General features: G+C 49.8%; 2 non-coding genes and 5 pseudogenes across 2 annotated transcripts; all 7 read left to right on the top strand.

The window, feature by feature from the left end:
* Positions 1-5553: 5553 nt before the first annotated feature.
* Positions 5554-5758, top strand: LOC134899718 (U2 spliceosomal RNA; annotated as a pseudogene).
* A 1265-nt stretch (positions 5759-7023) lies between these two features.
* LOC134899655 (U2 spliceosomal RNA) lies at positions 7024-7214 on the top strand. Its single transcript, XR_010173306.1, has one exon. It is a non-coding gene; the product is annotated as a U2 spliceosomal RNA (small nuclear RNA).
* A 1265-nt stretch (positions 7215-8479) lies between these two features.
* Positions 8480-8584, top strand: LOC134899800 (U2 spliceosomal RNA; annotated as a pseudogene).
* Positions 8585-15361: 6777 nt separating this feature from the next.
* Positions 15362-15546, top strand: LOC134899739 (U2 spliceosomal RNA). Its single transcript, XR_010173356.1, has one exon. It is a non-coding gene; the product is annotated as a U2 spliceosomal RNA (small nuclear RNA).
* Positions 15547-16810: 1264 nt separating this feature from the next.
* Positions 16811-16904, top strand: LOC134899821 (U2 spliceosomal RNA; annotated as a pseudogene).
* A 1499-nt stretch (positions 16905-18403) lies between these two features.
* Positions 18404-18628, top strand: LOC134899715 (U2 spliceosomal RNA; annotated as a pseudogene).
* A 1264-nt stretch (positions 18629-19892) lies between these two features.
* On the top strand, positions 19893-19997 carry LOC134899803 (U2 spliceosomal RNA; annotated as a pseudogene).
* Positions 19998-21119: the final 1122 nt, after the last annotated feature.

Raw genomic sequence — 21119 nt, 5'->3', positions numbered from 1 at the left:
CCTGGGTGACTGCCTGCTTGTCAGTCCGGACTTCTCCTTCCTTCTCCCTCTTCTTTGCTGGGATCGCCGCCGCCAACCAAAGTCAAGTCAATCTGCAGATAGTATAGCGTAAGCGTGCGTGGGGGAGGGTGATTCTCCATGATGGATTGTAGATCCTGTTTCGGTTGCGCCGGTCCCTCAGCCCACATTCGGGTTATCGCTTCTCGGCCTTTTGGCTAAGATCAGGTGCACTTGTGGGCCTGATCTGGCCTATAGGATTCAGGGTTTCCCTTTTGGGGACTCTGGGAGCTTGAGAGAAGTGGATCACAACTCGCTGGAGTCTCTGCGGCTGCCAGGATGACAAGTGCAAAAAACACGTTCAGGATCCAGCTGGATAGGACAGTGGGAGGACAGCACCGCACATTAATGCACGTTTGGCATAAAATCATGGTACCTTTGGCAAAAGTGGAAAAAGACGACATATACTGCATACAGGAGTTTGCCAACGCGGGGACTTTCGACATCACCTTCCATTTTCCGGAGACCTGCATCAACGCATATGAGAGGGTAAGAGCCCATATTAATGAGCCCCTCCTCCAGGGGTGGACTTTGCTGCCCTTATTCATGGGAGCAGAACGGCCCCTGACAGTACATATGTACGACCCCTTTGTAGAACCGGACCAAATAAGGGCATTCCTGACCAGATACTGCTCGTCTGTCCGCGGCGGTATGCGCCTACAGAACTATGTGGGCATTTTCAATGGAAAAACGCGGTTCTGGGTGCGGCTGCGCCTGGACCCTGGGGGGATCGGGGGTGTTATGCACCCACCCGCAAATTTTTCGATTGGCGGTGCAAGGGGTTTTTTATTTTACCCAGACCAGCCTCTATATTGTAGAAACTGTTTTTCCTTTGGACACACAAAGGAGGCTTGTATGAAAGGAAAATGCTGCCGTAATTGTGGAATGGGAGACCACGAAGCTGCGCAATGTCCCCAAAAAAAAAAGTGCGATCTGTGTGGGAGTCAAGACCACTTAATGAGAACCTGCACGAGGCTTATAGATACCCCGCCATCTGCAGCAAGTGTGCTTGGCAAATTAAATGCCCCCAAGGTGGCCCCTGTGTCATCAGAAGTGTGTGCGAGTGATTCACTGGTGCAAGTATCGGAAACTGCCAGCACCCCGGCCGGGGTGTCTGATCCTGCTTCTACTGTTATGCCTGACGAGACTCCCCTTGTAACAGCCCCTCCTGAGGTGTCTGGCGCCGTGGCGCCAATTCTACAGGCTGAGGGGGAGCCCCCCCTGATGGTGACAGAGCGCTGGGTGAGACGTGACCCTGCTGCAGCGGCTCCGGCTGTGATCGCTGCTGCTGCTGCGGCCGCCGGGGGTAGCGCTCAGGAGATCGAGGATGCGCTTAGCCCCGCCCCCCCGCGGCTCAGCGGCTCAGCTGTCATTGATGAATTCCTCTCACAGCCGCCGGATAGCTCCGCTGCGAGTAGCGCAGCGGAGGACAGAAGGAGAGAGTGGCTGCAGTCCTCGGATGCGGACTCTGAAGATTCAGATGCCTCAGTGGAGTGGGATACAGTATCAGGGGGGGGAGGAAGCCCAACAGTGTCCAGAGCAGCGTCCGTGGTGGAGGAGGATTTTACAGTAGTAAAAAACAAGAGAAGTGCTTCTGCTGCAGGCTCTGCAAAACGGCAGAGGCTGACAGGTACTCACAACATTCCTACCAGTAATCGTTATGATGGATTGTCTGTGGAGGAGGGGGAGGAGGGGGGGATGGAAGTGTCTGCTTCTGTGGAGACTGTGGGGGAGGAGGCTGATTCCATGGCTTCTAGTGCCCCTACATATATATCTGATGTGCCTGCACCTATTGCTGGAGAGGGGCAGGGGGGCTCCCCTGTTACCTCATACCTGGCAGAGGAGGCTGTTCAGTCGTTCATGGAGACCTGCACTGGGACCTGAAGCCGTGACGTCATATATCTTGCTGTAAAATGTTTTACCCCCTTTAATTGTATCTCATGCTGGCTAAGTCCTTCTCTATAGTGTCCCTGAATGTTCGGGGACTTAAATCCAAGGCCAGACGCATTGCTATATTAAATGAGCTACACTGTAATGGGGGTGATTTGTTCTGCTTGCAGGAATGTGGTATTGCTGAGGCTCCTGCAGCTGCTGACTGGCCTCATGGAGTATCTGTGTGGTCAGGCTCACGGCTGAATAAGAATGATGGAGTGGGTGTTTTAGCGAGGGGACGGGATTTTTCTTTTATTTCATATACTATTATTGTTCCGGGTAGATGCCTTTTGGTACATATTAGTTATAAGGGTTTTGAATTTCGTTTATTCAACGTTTATGCGCCGGCTGATAAAGCCGAGCGGATACAGTTATTGGAAAAGGTAACTTATTTTTTGCCGGGTCGATTGCCTGTGATGATGGTTGGGGATTTTAATTGTATTATGGATGTGAAGGATAGGAGGAGTGCGGGTGTGAGTCGTGTGGATGTGACAGGGAATATGTTAAAGAGGTTGATTGCGGATTTTAGTTTGGTGGATGTGGCGCGTGTGAGTAGTGCGAATGATCCAAAACCTACTTATAAAGCAGATAGAGGTATGATTGTGTCAAGGTTGGATTATGTGTTTTTAGGTAAGAGTGTGCGTTACGTGTCTTTTGATCAGCGGTGTGTGGTGTATTCGGATCATGAATGTTTGGTGTGTAAGATCGAGTGTGGGAGTGATGTGAAGTATGGAAGGGGCGTGTGGAAGCTGAATGTTCGGTTGCTGGAGGATGAGTATGTGCGCAAATGTTTTCGTGTGCGATATGGTCAGTGGCGTGAGCGTAAAAAGGATTTTGCGAATGTTCTTGAATGGTGGGTATGGGTGAAACGTATGATTGGTGGGTTTTTTCGGAAAATTGGATGTACTGTGGCGCGGAAGAAACGTCTGCAGTATGATTGGGCCCTGAAGCGGTTGGATTTTTTGTATGCTATGAGAGAGTTGGGTGAGGATGTGTCTGAGGATATTAGGAGCGTGCGGCGTGAGGTGGATGACTGTTTGTATGAGAAAGGGCGTAGCTTGATTTTTAGGTCAAAAGTTGAACATTTGGAGAAAGATGAAACGTGTAGTAGATTTTTCTTTAAGAAAGTGTGTGGGGCGGCTAGGGATATGGATGTGCTGTTGGATGATAGTGGTGTGGATGTTCGTGATAGTAATGGGATTATGTTTGAAGTTGAACGTTTTTATAAGAAATTATATGAGTGGAAGAATATGGATGTGGATATGGCTGATGAGGCTCTGAGTGCAATAACGGAGACAGTGGATGCGAGTGAGTGTGACATGTTAATGACCACGGTGACGGAATGTGAGGTTGAGTCGGTTTTGAAAAGCATGCGTAAGAATAAGTCGCCTGGATGTGATGGGTTGCCGATCGAGTTCTATGTGTGTATGTGGGATGTGATTAAAGCTGATTTTGTGGAGGTTTTGAGTTATATTTTTGATTCTGGTGGTATGATTGATGAGATGAAAGAGGGTGTGGTTGTGTTGATATACAAGAAGGGTGAAAGGAAAGTGTTGGCAAATTGGAGGCCAATCACGTTGTTGAATGTAGATTACAAGATGTATGCTAAGTTGTTGGCATGGCGAATGAAGGAGGTGCTTGGGCAAGTGATTGGAGAAGAACAAGTGTGTGCGGTGCCTGGAAGAAGAGTGACTGATAATTTGATGTTGTTTAGAGATCTGATTGGAGATAGTTTGGGACGAAAGAAGGATATGTATGTTATGTCTTTAGATTTTGAAAAAGCGTATGATAGAGTATGTCATGTGTTCATGTTCAGAGTTTTGAAGAGTATGGGGTTTCCGGATGGTTTTGTGCGTAAGGTGCAGGGATTGTATGTTGATGCGTTTAGTCGGATTTTGGTGAATGGGAACCTGAGCGATCATGTGAGAGTGGATTCGGGGGTCAGACAAGGATGCCCCTTGTCACCCATTCTTTTTATTTGTGTGTTGGAACCGTTGCTGTGTATGTTGCGTGCAGATAAAGTGATGCGTGGGCTCTTGGTGCCTGGGAGTGGTGGAAAGTGTGTAAAAGTGTTGGCATATATGGATGATGTTGTGGTTGTGGGGCAGTCGAAAGTGGCTTTGGAGAGGGCGAAGTTGCGCGTGTCCTTATTTTGTGGTGCGTCTGCGTTTCGAGTGAATTGGGATAAATCTAAGTTGAAAGTGTTTGGAAATGCGTCAGTGAGTGATAATCAAATGGAATGTGTGAGCGGGGGTTTGAAAGTTTTGGGAGTGATTTTTGATGAGAATTTGAAAGGAAAAGAAAGTTGGGATGTTGTGGGTCGAAAAGTGGCTCAGAAGGTAAACTTCTGGAGTCTGAGGAAAATGACTATTTTTGGCAAAGTGCTAATTATTAAAGCTGTGGTGTTGCCTATGCTCTTATATGTTGCAAACGTTTTCCCTCCGGGAAGTGGTTGTGTGAAGAAGCTAAATCGGATATTGTTTCTTTTTTTCTGGGGTGGTCGGATGGAGAGATTGAAGCGAGTGTTTGTGGTGAAAGAGTGTAAAAATGGAGGTGTTAATTTTCCAAATTTGGAAGTGTTTTTTGGGATAAACTATATTTGTCAGGTTTTGCGTATGTTGGATGGGAGCACAAAAGCGGCGTGCATGATGCGTTATATGGCGGGTTGGATGTTGTGTGGTTTGAAGTGGAGAGTGAGAGATAATGCAGTACCAATGGCATATCATGTGAGTGGGTGGTATTCTTTGGTTGAATCTTTTATCCGTAAGTTTGAGTTGTTAGAGGTGAGCTTGGAAGAATGGAGGGACAAAAAGAAAGTGGTTCGGCGTTTGAAAGATAGGGAGGATTTTTGTGTGATTGAGGGGTTGACGTCTAAGGAGAGTGCTATAGCATGGACGGGATTACGTGTGAGTGGGCAGACAAATAGACAGAGAGAGATTGTGTGGATGAAGCTACATGGAGTCTTGCCGGTGAGGGAGTTTCAGAAGAAGAGGGATTTGGTACGATCGGCTGAATGTCCGAGGGCATCTTGTCTAGGATGTGAAAGTGGGCTGCATTTGTTTTGGAATTGTGGATATGCTCAGAGTGTGTGGAAGGTGTTGGGTGGTTTATGTAAGGAGTTGACTGGGGTTAGGATGATGAGTTGGAAGGTGGCTATGTATGGTTTAGGGGCGAGTGGTAAGGTAAATAAGCGTCTGTTATGGTTATTCATGGCATGTGTGTCGGAAGTGTTGTGGGACGTGCGGAATATTTTGGTGTTCAAAAAGGATGATATTGTTGTTAAAGAATGTGTGCGGATGGCTTTGGGAAAGCTGTATTTTTGTTTTCAGTGGGATAGGCACAAGGGTGGTGTTGAGGATGCGGAAGGCTTGTGGAAACATAGGAAGTGGAAGGCCCTGGTGGAGTGTTGAGGAGTGTGGAGTGGGGTTGTATGTTTCGTTGCCGTTTGTAATTGTTTATTGCCAAATTTATGACTAATCTTCGCTTGTTATAATTCTACTGTTATAAGAACACGATTTTCTTTTATAATAAAAAAAGCCATATGATGGATGTTACAAGCTTCGCACCGCTGGTTTGGAGCACGTACAAACTGAGGCAAAAAAAAAAAAAAAAAAAATCTGTTCTTATCAGTTTAATATCTGATACGCCCCCTATCTGGGGGCCATATATTAAATGGATTTTTAGAACAGGGAGATGGAAGAAGAGCTTGCTCTGTCCACTCCACGCATTGACCCGGTATTGCAGTACCTCCGGGACCGGTGCACCTTTCCTAATCTGTATTCCAAAAATAGATGAATGATGACTTCTCAGCTTATTCCCCAGGATTTGCAATGTTTTTTTGCCTGCTGCATTGATAAACTCTTGGATTTTGTAAGCATGCTTTTTATACTGTGTCAAAATTGTATTCAATCTTTGCTGTCTATTAAAATGTTACAATGGATGAATAAAAGCACGTGTGAACTACTGTGTGGAGTCTTATTTATCGTCTACTTCTTGTCTCCATTGAATTCCCTCCTTCTGCACAAGACAAATTGAAACAGTTGATCAGCATTTGGATGTGAGGCCTACGTAGGCCTAATTCTTGAATGCAAACTAAGTACGAACGAAGAAGCATTACCACTTCGAAATGAATTCCTACATTTTTAACTTACTATCATGATCATCCTTTCGGCTGGTCTTTTCGACCTGGTCATGTTTGGAACTAATTTTTATTTTAGTGGCGGTGGTGTCCACGCTGGTTGCAGGAGGTGTGGATAGTTGCTGTTACAGGCACTAAAGGCACAAGCTCTGCAGTATGTGTATATGCTGCATCCATCTCCTGGTGTGTGTCTCCCTCAAGTGGATGTCAGTTAGCAAGCCAAGCAAATGCAGTCCGTACAGCCAAGCACATTGTGACATCACGTGTGTCGCATAATGATGACATCACATGTGTCGCATCATGATGACATCATAGAGTGTGCATCATGATGACATCACAGAGCCCTCACACTGTAGTGAAAAATTGAAATCTGCCAGGATGAACGGGTTGGTTGAAACAATCCAGATTTTAGAGACAGGAGGTTCAAGGCAGCCAGGGAACCTTCCATTGCAGAATGAATGTCCCACTGCTTAAGTGATGAAGTGCAAGTGCATAGCATTGTGTCAATGTGATAAGCACGGAGCCAGCAGGGACAGACGGGACGGGCGGCAGACGTCTGGTGGGTGTGGTTGTCGGAGGCGGACCAAATGCAAATGATTGTGCATCAGCCAGCCAGTCAGTCAGTCAAGCAGCCAGCAAGACAGGAGAGGAGAGAAAACTCACGATGCAGGAGTGAGTGATGGAATGTGGTTGCGCGCGCGCCTGGGTGACTGCCTGCTTGTCAGTCCGGACTTCTCCTTCCTTCTCCCTCTTCTTTGCTGGGATCGCCGCCGCCAACCAAAGTCAAGTCAATCTGCAGATAGTATAGCGTAAGCGTGCGTGGGGGAGGGTGATTCTCCATGATGGATTGTAGATCCTGTTTCGGTTGCGCCGGTCCCTCAGCCCACATTCGGGTTATCGCTTCTCGGCCTTTTGGCTAAGATCAAGTGTAGTATCTGTTCTTATCAGTTTAATATCTGATACGCCCCCTATCTGGGGGCCATATATTAAATGGATTTTTAGAACAGGGAGATGGAAGAAGAGCTTGCTCTGTCCACTCCACGCATTGACCCGGTATTGCAGTACCTCCGGGACCGGTGCACCTTTCCTAATCTGTATTCCAAAAATAGATGAATGATGACTTCTCAGCTTATTCCCCAGGATTTGCAATGTTTTTTTGCCTGCTGCATTGATAAACTCTTGGATTTTGTAAGCATGCTTTTTATACTGTGTCAAAATTGTATTCAATCTTTGCTGTCTATTAAAATGTTACAATGGATGAATAAAAGCACGTGTGAACTACTGTGTGGAGTCTTATTTATCGTCTACTTCTTGTCTCCATTGAATTCCCTCCTTCTGCACAAGACAAATTGAAACAGTTGATCAGCATTTGGATGTGAGGCCTACGTAGGCCTAATTCTTGAATGCAAACTAAGTACGAACGAAGAAGCATTACCACTTCGAAATGAATTCCTACATTTTTAACTTACTATCATGATCATCCTTTCGGCTGGTCTTTTCGACCTGGTCATGTTTGGAACTAATTTTTATTTTAGTGGCGGTGGTGTCCACGCTGGTTGCAGGAGGTGTGGATAGTTGCTGTTACAGGCACTAAAGGCACAAGCTCTGCAGTATGTGTATATGCTGCATCCATCTCCTGGTGTGTGTCTCCCTCAAGTGGATGTCAGTTAGCAAGCCAAGCAAATGCAGTCCGTACAGCCAAGCACATTGTGACATCACGTGTGTCGCATAATGATGACATCACATGTGTCGCATCATGATGACATCATAGAGTGTGCATCATGATGACATCACAGAGCCCTCACACTGTAGTGAAAAATTGAAATCTGCCAGGATGAACGGGTTGGTTGAAACAATCCAGATTTTAGAGACAGGAGGTTCAAGGCAGCCAGGGAACCTTCCATTGCAGAATGAATGTCCCACTGCTTAAGTGATGAAGTGCAAGTGCATAGCATTGTGTCAATGTGATAAGCACGGAGCCAGCAGGGACAGACGGGACGGGCGGCAGACGTCTGGTGGGTGTGGTTGTCGGAGGCGGACCAAATGCAAATGATTGTGCATCAGCCAGCCAGTCAGTCAGTCAAGCAGCCAGCAAGACAGGAGAGGAGAGAAAACTCACGATGCAGGAGTGAGTGATGGAATGTGGTTGCGCGCGCGCCTGGGTGACTGCCTGCTTGTCAGTCCGGACTTCTCCTTCCTTCTCCCTCTTCTTTGCTGGGATCGCCGCCGCCAACCAAAGTCAAGTCAATCTGCAGATAGTATAGCGTAAGCGTGCGTGGGGGAGGGTGATTCTCCATGATGGATTGTAGATCCTGTTTCGGTTGCGCCGGTCCCTCAGCCCACATTCGGGTTATCGCTTCTCGGCCTTTTGGCTAAGATCAAGTGTAGTATCTGTTCTTATCAGTTCACGCTGACTGACGGTGCTACCTTGTTTCTTGGACCGACAATTGTCCTTCTCAGGGCTAAGCTGCACCCGGGCCGAGAAGCCAGAAAAATCGAAAGCCGAGACTGCGAGGAGAAGGAGAAGATCGCTTGAAGAGGGTGAAGATTTGCATCGCTCCCCAGCTACAGCAGAGGGTTAGACTTGTTTGCTCTGCCCTCTGGAGAAGATACCCCCCCTCCGCCAGCAAGACTGCGTGGAGAAAAGGGACTTCGCCGGAGAAGCTCTGCAGCGCCCCCTACCTGCACTGGAGGGCTAGACTTGCTGGCTCTGCCCTCTGAAGCGACCGACCGCCTATCCTCCTCTCGACGACAGCGCTGATCCTCCGCCCCGCCTCCTACGCCAGGAACCGTGAGTATGGCCACCGCTGCCCCAGCCGCCGCTGTTCCAGCCACCGCTGCTCCAGCCCCAGCTGCTCCAGCCTCTGCCTCCACTCCGGCCACCCTCGCCAAGAAGAGCCAGGCCAAGACGGCGAAAAAAACCGCCAAAGCCCCCACCGGATCGGCCGCACCCAGCGCCACAACCCCTGCAGCAACACCGCCAGCGACACCCACCCAGGTGAGCACCAAAGACAAACCGTCCCTGGAGCCCTGGATGAGATTCACCGTGGTGATGAAGTTGAAGGAGGTGGATGGACGGATGCCGGACATGACAGTGGAGACCTTTGGGAAGAAGATGATCCTGGACCAGGGCTTCTCGACCGCTGAAACCCTCAGCATCCAGAATTACCTGAAGGGGATCTTTTACGTCACCTTCGCCTCCCTTGCCATCTGCAAGAGGTACTGGGAGGCAGTGAAATCGGCGAGACCCGAATCCCCTTTCTCCCGCTTTGTGGGCAATTGCCCTATTCAAAGAGAGGAAAGGCGGGTGACGGTTTCAATGAGGAACCCACACACGCCCATCAAGGACATTGTCACCTTCCTCAGCCGGTTCTGTACCGTCAAGAAGGACCCCACAAGGGTTCTGGATGGGAACAGCTTCTGGACTGGAAAGTGGGCTGTGATCGTCGTCCTGCAAAAGGACACCTCGTGCCCAGAAGGAGTCAAGCACCTCCCACAGTGCTTCTCCCTGGGGGGATCTCAAGGACTTCTCCACTACGCCGACCAGCCACGCAACTGCAGGAAGTGCGGCGGGATGGGCCACGTGATGAAGGACTGCAAGGTCCCGGCATGCAAGAATTGCCACATGGCCAGCCATGAGACCAAGGACTGCCCCACGAGGAAAACCTGCAACCTGTGCGGCAAAGTGGACCACGTCTACAGGGACTGCCCGAGTAGGTCGAGAACCTACTCAGCTGTGGTGACCGGACGTGCCAACCCTGCCCTCAAGCTGCTGCCCTCTGCTACGCAGAAGGAAAAGAAACCGCAGGAGGGTAAGAAACCTGTCAAACCCACCCCCCTCCCATCCTCCCTCACCACCTCCCTCCCCATCTCCACCAGCCCACCCCCTGCGACAGTGACTCCCATCCCTACCACTGTCGCAACCCTCCCTGACCCCTCCCCCGACTCTCCTACCCAGCCCATTGTCTCTCCCAACCCAACCACCCCTGCCCCACCTGACCTTTCTTCCCAGGAAGATTTCCCCGCCCTCCCCTCCCCTCTTACTCCAACTGCAGGTGTCGAGAAGACGAGGAACTGCAAGAGGAAGGAGCTCGACAGCCCGTCTGCGGACTCCGAATCCTCTAAGAAACTGGCGGTCGAGCTGACCCCGCTGGAAGAAGAAATGGAGGAGCTGGCGGAGGCAATCAGCAGGGAGGAGGAGGAGGAGCTGGATGCCAACGCCGCCGCCTTACTCGACCAGATACTGGGAGACAACTCGCCGCTACCCGAGCAAGGGAACCTGGCATCCGATGCCGAGGAAGCCCCGCCCGACGGAGTGGTAACGTAAATGTAGAACTGTTGCCTAACCTCTCTTTTTTCCCCAACTAATGGCGTCATTTTCAATTTTCACCATTAATGTGAGGAGTATTAAGGATAAGCTTAGAAGACAGTCTGTGTTTACTTTCCTAGATAGTCAGAAATGTGATGTGTACATGTTGCAGGAATGCTCTCTTCCTTTCTCCAAGTCCTACAAACATCTGGGCAGGCAGTGGTCTCACGGCGCCTCCTATTGGTCCGGTGGGGGCGAGTGTAAGTCTGCAGGGGTCGCCATACTTATTAGGGGGAGCCTCTTCACGCTAGATTCTGTTCAGGAGCTCGTCTGCGGCAGATTACTTGTCGTAGACGGCTCCTGGGCAGGTGAGCCTATCAGGCTTATCTGCGTGTACGCCCCCCCTTTCAAGAATGAGCGTTTGGAGCTTTTCCAGACCCTGCGACCGCAGCTCGCAACCACTAGGGCGGTAGTGATGGCAGGAGACTTCAACTGCACCATGGAGGAGGATGGACGCAGCACCAGCAACTCTACCAAGCTTGATGTGACGTCTAAACTGCTCATAGAAATGGTGACCGAAGCATCACTGCGGGACGCTATGGGCTCCATGGGGTCCGGCTCCGTGAATTATACATGGAGCCGCCCCGATGGCTCTGTGCGTTCCCGCATTGACTTTGTGTTTACCTCTAGAACAGTGAAGCAGACCAGGCATTCTATGGTCCCCTGCTTCTTCTCAGACCACAGGGCCATTCTCTTCCAAGGAGTCCTGGGTAGCGGTTTCGCACCTGGCCCAGGCTCTTGGAAGTTGAATTGTGCCCTGCTGGAAAGAGAGGATGTGCTGGCGGAGCTGAAGGATGCCTACATCACATGGAAAAATGACAAATGTTATTTTGAATGTATGAGCGACTGGTGGGAATATGCTAAGGCTAACATTCGCAGTTTCTTTCAGGTTAAAGGGAGACAACAGGCGTGCGACCGAAAGAGGAACTTCAAGAGGCTGCAAAGACACCTGCAGTCCCTGCTGGACCTCCAACGGTGCGGCTGGGACGTGAGAGACGAGCTGGATGAGACCAAAGAGGGCCTGAAAGGGCACTTTGAGGAGGAATCCAGACGTATCGTCTTCCGTTCCAAGGTGGAGAACCTGGAGAAGGACGAGAAATGCAACTCTTTCTTTTTCAGGAAACTCCACTCTGGCCACACGCCACTGACTGAGCTGCGAGATGAGACCGGCATCCCCAGACAGGGGAAGGAGGGCGTGATGAAAGTCGTCAGCGACTATTACAGCGACCTCTACTCCCCTAAGACTACAGACAGCGAGGAGGCCGATAAGTTCCTGTCAGGTATCACTAACACCATTGATCCTGCAGGCAAAGCCACTCTGGATGCTCCCTTGGCGTTGGAGGAGTTGCACTCTGCCGCCAGATCCTTTAGGCAGGGCAGGACCCCGGGCAGTGATGGTCTCCCAGCAGAGCTCTACGTAGCGCTGTGGGACCTCATTGGACCGGACCTGCTCGAGCTGTACGGGGAGATGGTGGTGGAGGGCAAAATGCCCCCATCGCTGAGGGAGGGAATGATCACGATCTTGTATAAGCGTAAGGGGGAGAGATGCGAGCTGAGAAATTGGAGGCCCATCTCTCTCTTAAACGTGGACTACAAGATCCTCGCCAAGGTGCTCGCCAACAGGCTGAAGGCTGTCATCGGACAGATCATTCACCCGGACCAGACCTGCGCCATCCCTGGTCGTAGGATTGCAGACAGCCTCGCCCTCCTCAGAGACACGGTCCATTACATCAAGGATCGGAACGTTCACGCGGCCCTGGTCAGTCTTGACCAGGAGAAGGCCTTCGATCGTGTCTCACATGAGCTGATGGGCAGGGTTCTGCATAAATTTGGCCTCGGTAAAATGTTTTGTACGTATGTTAACCTGATGTACCTTGATATCCACAGCTCGGTGCTGGTGAACGGCTGGAAGACTGACCCCTTTTCCATCTTGTCCGGGGTCAGACAAGGCTGCCCTCTTTCACCTCTTCTTTTTGTTTGTGTTATAGAGCTCATGGCTGTATGCATCAGACGGAATCCAGAGATCAGAGGGATCGCCGCACCGGGTCGCGACCGACGAGAGGCCAAGTGTTCGCTGTACATGGATGACGTCACTGTCTTCTGCGCGGATCATCGTTCGGTGACAGCACTCGTCCAGACCTGCGAGAACTTCGGCCGAGCCTCAGGGGCTAAAGTCAACTGCGGGAAGTCAGAGGCTATGCTCTTCGGAAAGTGGCACCTGTCATCCTCTGCACCATTTCCTTTCACCATCAAGCCCGACTTCATTAAGATCCTCGGAGTCTGGTTCGGCGGCGAGGGTGCAGCCCTGAGATGTTGGGACGAGAGACTGGCGACTGTTCGCCAAAAGATCGGATTGTGGAGCCTCAGAGAACTTACCATCGAGGGGAAATCACTTGTGCTGCGCAACGAGATTCTTCCTGTTCTGCAGTACACCGCGCAGGCCTGGCCACCCCTGGCAACCGTCTGCAGGGCCATCACGAGGGCAGTGTTTCACTTCATCTGGGGCTCCAAGATGGACAGAGTAAAGCGGTCAGTTATGTACAAGGAGCCCCTCAAGGGTGGAAAGGGTATTCCGGATATCCCAACCATGCTTCGAGCCTTCTTCGTGTGTAACTGCATCCGCAGGACAATGTACGAGAACTTGAACGATTCTGCAGGAAACTCCATGTCCCGTTTCTTCCTCCTGCCTCTTTGGAGGAACCTCGGCTGGGACAAATGGGACAGCTCCATCCCTTACAACTGGAACACCCCGTGGTTCTACCTGGACGTGTCCAAGTTCGTGAGGGAACACCAACTGGAGGGAGTTAAACCTGACTTATGGAAATCGAAGACGATCTACAAGCTCATCAGAGCTAAAGACGATTTGGAGCCGATTCCGGGGCTCCCTTCAGCGACTGCCAAACAGGTCTGGGAGAATGTGGCCTCTAAAAGGCTCACAAACAGACACAAAGACCTGTCGTGGATGGCCATCCAGGGGGGCCTGCCCCTCCGGTCATTCATGCACTCCCGGAACCTGTGCAGGTACAGACATTGCCCCAGGTGCATCATACACGAGGAAACATCTATGCACCTGTTTTGGGACTGTGCCTGGGCCCAGTTGTTGTTGGACGCCCTGGAAAACGAACTGAAAAACTCTGTGCCAAGGAACTGCCTCACGTACCATTCGGTACTCTACGGACTTTTCCCTGGCACCCACACCGTTGGGGCGATCCAGGAAGCCTGGCGCCTTATGAACTGTATCAAGGACGCTTCGTGGCTAGCCAGGAACCGCCTCATTCTGCGGAGGGAGAGGATGTCCATCCAGGACTGTTGCAGGCTGGTTCACAGCCTGCTCAGAGACTATTCCACCATGGACAGCCCTGAGGAAGAAGAGGACTAAAAACCCCCTTTTTCTGCCCCTCCCCCCTTGTCCTGAACCGAAAATGAGACTTTGAGACCGTGGCCCCTGCCCCCTCACTCACAATGTCTGTTGTTTTATTGATGTCTTTCTATTTATTGCCCTTCCCCTTATATGTGTCTGTCCTTCAATAAAGCTTCGGGCTTGTGATTCACCCTCCCTCACCCCCCTACCCTCCACACCCATAGCCTTATTTACTGTTGTGTTATTGTATCGTTTAATTGCATAGTGCAGCCTGAGAACTACAGTGTAGGCTACAGGCCCGCGCCGTAGTTCTTCGACTGCACTATACAGTCTGCATCTGTGCTGTGTTTTGGCCTGTGCTGCGACACGGCACTTATGTTTGTCAATGTTACCGTCTGTTTTTTGCAACTTTATACCAATAAAGACGCTTTTTCAATCAAAAAATCTGTTCTTATCAGTGGAGAAAAACCGACCGGTTAGCCCCACTTCATGGGGGGAGTGCGAACCCCCCATGTTGTATGAGGCACGGTTCGGTGGAGATCCCGTCTGCATGGGGGAGTAATATGCCCCTATGTGGTACAGGGAGCCGCCTGGTGAAGTACCCACTGTAGAGAAACACAGGGTGGAGTACCTGTTCTTACACTAGGAGCGTGAGAGGTTCCTAGATGTGGAATGGAGAAACACCCTGTGGAGTATCTTGCCGGGGTGTGGCGGGCCCCTGGTGGAGAGTGGAGAAAAACTGGGCTGAGTATTCCTATCTTCGTGGGGCCTAAGGAACCCTCACGTTGTTTAGGAACAGCCTGGTCTAGTACCTACTCTTTTACTGGGGGTTGACCCTGGTGTAGGAGCAGTACGAAGCTTGGTCTGGCTAGAGGCCAGGAGCAGCTTAGAAGCCCGGGGTGACATGTGCCCTTGGGGTGAAAACCCCAAGGGTGCCTTAACCTGCACTGGTCCCAACCTTTGCACTTTAAGAGCACTTGCACTGTCACTTCGTCCCAACTTCTGTTGCACCACATCCTTTGCCCTGGCCTTTTGGCTAGGGCAAGGATAATTTTTTACCCCCCCCCCGGCCTTTTGGCTGGGGTCTATTTATTTATTATGCCCACATATGAGTTTTTGCACCTGCACCTGCACTTGCACAAACTTTAGCACTTTATTCGTTTTTTGGTTGTTTGTAGTATGTCACGGTCACGTTTTTTGTTGGGGTTAAGGTGAGACCCTTTTGGGCCGCCCTCTCCTCTAAAGTTGCTGAGGTCCTCTCCACGGGGGGAGGACCAGACGCAGAAATCGGTCCCCAGGGGGACGCTTCGGCCAACCCTGGGGACACCCGAGGGTTCCCCTGCGCTTCGGCAAAGGGGGACCCACAGTCCTTTTTTTCCCTCAGGGCCTTTTGGCTCTGAGGGTTTAGAGGAGTAACGGGGCCCTTCTCCTTCGGGAGAGGGTCCAAGAACCTTCGCCCCCAGCACGTTTGGTCACAGACACTGGGTGATGAAGCACCGCACCTCGGGCTTCAATAAAAAAAAAAAAAAAAAAAAATCTGTTCTTATCAGTTTAATATCTGATACGCCCCCTATCTGGGGGCCATATATTAAATGGATTTTTAGAACAGGGAGATGGAAGAAGAGCTTGCTCTGTCCACTCCACGCATTGACCCGGTATTGCAGTACCTCCGGGACCGGTGCACCTTTCCTATTCTGTATTCCAAAAATAGATGAATGCTGACTTCTCAGCTTATTCCCCAGGATTTGCAATGTTTTTTTGCCTGCTGCATTGATAAACTCTTGGATTTTGTAAGCATGCTTTTTATACTGTGTCAAAATTGTATTCAATCTTTGCTGTCTATTAAAATGTTACAATGGATGAATAAAAGCACCTGTGAACTACTGTGTGGAGTCTTATTTAGCGTCTACTTCTTGTCTCCATTGAATTCCCTCCTTCTGCACAAGACAAATTGAAACAGTTGATCAGCATTTGGATGTGAGGCCTACGTAGGCCTAATTCTTGAATGCAAACTAAGTATGAACGAAGAAGCCTTACCTCTTCGAAATGAATTCCTACATTTTTAACTTACTATCATGATCATCCTTTCGGCTGGTCTTTTCGACCTGTTCATGTTTGGAACTAATTTTTATTTTTGTGGCGGTGGTGTCCACGCTGGTTGCAGGAGGTGTGGATAGTTGCTGTTACAGGCACTAAAGGCACAAGCTCTGCAGTATGTGTATATGCTGCATCCATCTCCTGGTGTGTGTCTCCCTCAAGTGGATGTCAGTTAGCAAGCCAAGCAAATGCAGTCCATACAGCCAAGCACATTGTGACATCACGTGTGTCGCATAATGATGACATCACATGTGTCGCATCATGATGACATCATAGAGTGTGCATCATGATGACTTCACAGAGCCCTCACACTGTAGTGAAAAATTGAAATCTGCCAGGATGAACGGGTTGGTTGAAACAATCCAGATTTTAGAGACAGGAGGTTCAAGGCAGCCAGGGAACCTTCCATTGCAGAATGAATGTCCCACTGCTTAAGTGCTGAAGTGCAAGTGCATAGCATTGTGTCAATGTGATAATAAGCACGGAGCCAGCAGGGACAGACGGGACGGGCGGCAGACGTCTGGTGGGTGTGGTTGTCGGAGGCGGACCAAATGCAAATGATTGTGCATCAGCCAGCCAGTCAGTCAGTCAAGCAGCCAGCAAGACAGGAGAGGAGAGAAAACTCACGATGCAGGAGTGAGTGATGGAATGTGGTTGCGCGCGCCTGGGTGACTGCCTGCTTGTCAGTCCGGACTTCTCCTTCCTTCCTCCTCTTCTTTGCTGTCGTCGCCGCCGCCGCCAACAAAAGTCAAGTCAATCTGCAGATAGTGTGAGCGTGCGTTGGGGAGGGTGATTCTCCATGGTGGATTGTAGATCCTGTTTCGGTTGCGCCGGTCCCTCAGCCCACATTCGGGTTATCGCTTCTCGGCCTTTTGGCTAAGATCAAGTGTAGTATCTGTTCTTATCAGTGCTGCCTTGGTCTTGGCCGGAGGGTACTCGGGGGTCCTTCCCTGTGGGGGGCCCCTAGGGTAACGAGTAGGCGATTGTGTGCCTGTCTGTTTCGGTGCTACGATGGTGGGCATTAGGAATACCTTTCGGCTGCAGGTCGATATTGTGAGGAAGAGCAGTAGCAATACTTTGAGTTTCGTCATGAAGGAGATTTTGATGGGAATTGCAAAGCTGAGTTTGGATGACATTTTTTGTGTTCAAGACTTTCCTAGCACAGGTATTTATGATGTGACCTTGTACGACGACAATATTTGCTTGCCTACATTTGAGAGGATGCAGGAGTGCCAGTCTGACCCAAAGATGGATGGAATTGAAGTTATTCCCTTATTCTTGACGAATGAACGCCCAGTGATTGTACATATGTATAATCCGTACACACCCCTGGATCTGGTAAGAGCTTTTCTTTCGCATTATTGTTCTACTGTTAGAGGAGGAGTTCCACAAAAGAACATTTTTGAAGTTTTCAATGGCAAAATAAAGTTCTGGGTTAAGCTGAAGACAGATCCAGGGGGGGTTGGTGGAGTAATGCACCCACCTGCAAACTTTTCTGTGGGAGGATATCGTGGTTTTTTATTTTATCCAGGACAGCCAAAATTTTGCAGGCTATGCCTAAATTATGGGCATATGAAAGAGGAATGTCCTACTGGTAAATGTTGTAGGAATTGTAAGCAGACAGGACATGAGGCTGGAGCATGCCCTCTGCCAAGAACTTGTGATGTGTGTGGGAAGAGTGGGCATTCTGCTAGAAACTGCTTGAATGAGACCAGTGGGGATGGTGTTTTGCCGGAAGCAAGTGCTAATGCTGAGAAGGCAGATACTGCAGTTGGTTCTGGAGGTGAAAGCCTCTTAAAAGAGCAGGAAAAGCAGTCAGAAGGGGTGCAAGAAGCTGGGCAGACTGTGCAGATGGAAGAGGAAAAGGTGGAAGTAATGGAGGAAAGTCAGGTGAATGTGGAAATGACTGAGTCACCGATTTCAGATCAGTCAGAAAGTAAAGAGGAGAGAGTGGTAAAAAGAAAAGAAGAGTTGAAATCTGTGTTTGATATAAAAAGGAAAAGTGAAGTAAAAAAAGCCAAAAAGGATTTAGGAAAGATGGATTTGGAAGAATTAGATGTTTTTGCAATACCGATTGAGTTTTTTTCAAGAAGAAGGATGTCTTTGGAACATATGTTACATCAAGATTTTAAGATTTGGGATATGGATCCAAGTTTTCTTATAATACCAGAGGATTATAATCCAGAGGAGGAGTGGGGTATAGCATTTTATAGGGAAAGACGTAAACTTAAACGTAAGAAGAAGTGATTATGGTTTTCTTTTTCTCTGTTGTAAAATGGCCCCCAGGCTTATTGTTTGGGGCGTCGCTGGTTGTTTTTGGAGGGAAAATAGAAGGCGTGGTTATGCAAAATTTTTTGTTGTTGTTTTGTGTTTTCTTCCTGATTTAAAAAAGGATACCACATATGATGACTGAGTATTAAAACCTAATGGAGTAAAGGTTCGTTTTCATGTTCCTTTTGGAACAGACCGGTTTTAATACCACCCTGAGTGGAAAAAAAAAAAAAAAAAAAAAAAAAAAAAATCTGTTCTTATCAGTTTAATATCTGATACGCCCCCTATCTGGGGGCCATATATTAAATGGATTTTTAGAACAGGGAGATGGAAGAAGAGCTTGCTCTGTCCACTCCACGCATTGACCCGGTATTGCAGTACCTCCGGGACCGGTGCACCTTTCCTATTCTGTATTCCAAAAATAGATGAATGCTGACTTCTCAGCTTATTCCCCAGGATTTGCAATGTTTTTTTGCCTGCTGCATTGATAAACTCTTGGATTTTGTAAGCATGCTTTTTATACTGTGTCAAAATTGTATTCAATCTTTGCTGTCTATTAAAATGTTACAATGGATGAATAAAAGCACCTGTGAACTACTGTGTGGAGTCTTATTTAGCGTCTACTTCTTGTCTCCATTGAATTCCCTCCTTCTGCACAAGACAAATTGAAACAGTTGATCAGCATTTGGATGTGAGGCCTACGTAGGCCTAATTCTTGAATGCAAACTAAGTATGAACGAAGAAGCCTTACCTCTTCGAAATGAATTCCTACATTTTTAACTTACTATCATGATCATCCTTTCGGCTGGTCTTTTCGACCTGTTCATGTTTGGAACTAATTTTTATTTTTGTGGCGGTGGTGTCCACGCTGGTTGCAGGAGGTGTGGATAGTTGCTGTTACAGGCACTAAAGGCACAAGCTCTGCAGTATGTGTATATGCTGCATCCATCTCCTGGTGTGTGTCTCCCTCAAGTGGATGTCAGTTAGCAAGCCAAGCAAATGCAGTCCATACAGCCAAGCACATTGTGACATCACGTGTGTCGCATAATGATGACATCACATGTGTCGCATCATGATGACATCATAGAGTGTGCATCATGATGACTTCACAGAGCCCTCACACTGTAGTGAAAAATTGAAATCTGCCAGGATGAACGGGTTGGTTGAAACAATCCAGATTTTAGAGACAGGAGGTTCAAGGCAGCCAGGGAACCTTCCATTGCAGAATGAATGTCCCACTGCTTAAGTGCTGAAGTGCAAGTGCATAGCATTGTGTCAATGTGATAATAAGCACGGAGCCAGCAGGGACAGACGGGACGGGCGGCAGACGTCTGGTGGGTGTGGTTGTCGGAGGCGGACCAAATGCAAATGATTGTGCATCAGCCAGCCAGTCAGTCAGTCAAGCAGCCAGCAAGACAGGAGAGGAGAGAAAACTCACGATGCAGGAGTGAGTGATGGAATGTGGTTGCGCGCGCCTGGGTGACTGCCTGCTTGTCAGTCCGGACTTCTCCTTCCTTCCTCCTCTTCTTTGCTGTCGTCGCCGCCGCCGCCAACAAAAGTCAAGTCAATCTGCAGATAGTGTGAGCGTGCGTTGGGGAGGGTGATTCTCCATGGTGGATTGTAGATCCTGTTTCGGTTGCGCCGGTCCCTCAGCCCACATTCGGGTTATCGCTTCTCGGCCTTTTGGCTAAGATCAAGTGTAGTATCTGTTCTTATCAGTTCACGCTGACTGACGGTGCTACCTTGTTTCTTGGACCGACAATTGTCCTTCTCAGGGCTAAGCTGCACCCGGGCCGAGAAGCCAGAAAAAATCGGAAGTCGAGACTGCGAGGAGAAGGAGAAGATCGCTTGAAGAGGGTGAAGATTTGCAACGCTCCCCCAGCTACAGCAGAGGGTTAGACTTTTTTGCTCTGCCCTCTGGAGAAGATACCCCCCCCCCTCCGCCAGCAAGACTGCGTGGAGAAAAGGGACTTCGCCGGAGAAGCTCTGCAGCGCCCCCTACCTGCACTGGAGGGTTAGACTTGCTGGCTCTGCCCTCTGAAGCGACCGACCGCCTCTCCTCCTCTCGACGACAGCGCTGATCCTCCGCCCCGCCTTCTACGCCAAAGGACCCGTGAGTATGGCCACCGCTGCCCCAGCCGCCGCTGTTCCAGCCCCCGCTGCTCCAGCCCCAGCTGCTCCAGCCTCTGCCTCCACTCCGGCCACCCTCGCCAAGAAGAGCCAGGCCAAGACGGCGAAAAAAACCGCCAAAGCCCCCACCGGATCGGCCGCACCCAGCGCCACAACCCCCGCAGCAACACCGCCAGCGGCACCCACCCAGGTGAGCACCAAAGACAAACCGTCCCTGGAGCCCTGGATGAGATTCACCGTGGTGATGAAGTTGAAGGAGGTGGATGGACGGATGCCGGACATGACAGTGGAGACCTTTGGGAAGAAGATGATCCTGGACCAGGGCTTCTCGACCGCTGAAACCCTCAGCATCCAGAATTACCTGAAGGGGATCTTTTACGTCACCTTCGCCTCCCTTGCCATCTGCAAGAGGTACTGGGAGGCAGTGAAATCGGCGAGACCCGAATCCCCTTTCTCCCGCTTTGTGGGCAATTGCCCTATTCAAAGAGAGGAAAGGCGGGTGACGGTTTCAATGAGGAACCCACACACGCCCATCAAGGACATTGTCACCTTCCTCAGCCGGTTCTGTACCGTCAAGAAGGACCCCACAAGGGTTCTGGATGGGAACAGCTTCTGGACTGGAAAGTGGGCTGTGATCGTCGTCCTGCAAAAGGACACCTCGTGCCCAGAAGGAGTCAAGCACCTCCCACAGTGCTTCTCCCTGGGGGGATCTCAAGGACTTCTCCACTACGCCGACCAGCCACGCAACTGCAGGAAGTGCGGCG

Source organism: Pseudophryne corroboree, chromosome 3 (genome assembly GCF_028390025.1).
Source record: "Pseudophryne corroboree isolate aPseCor3 chromosome 3, aPseCor3.hap2, whole genome shotgun sequence".
NCBI lineage: Eukaryota > Metazoa > Chordata > Amphibia > Anura > Myobatrachidae > Pseudophryne > Pseudophryne corroboree.
Note: the sequence above shows the minus strand (reverse complement) of the source record. Positions and strands in the feature narration are given on the sequence as shown.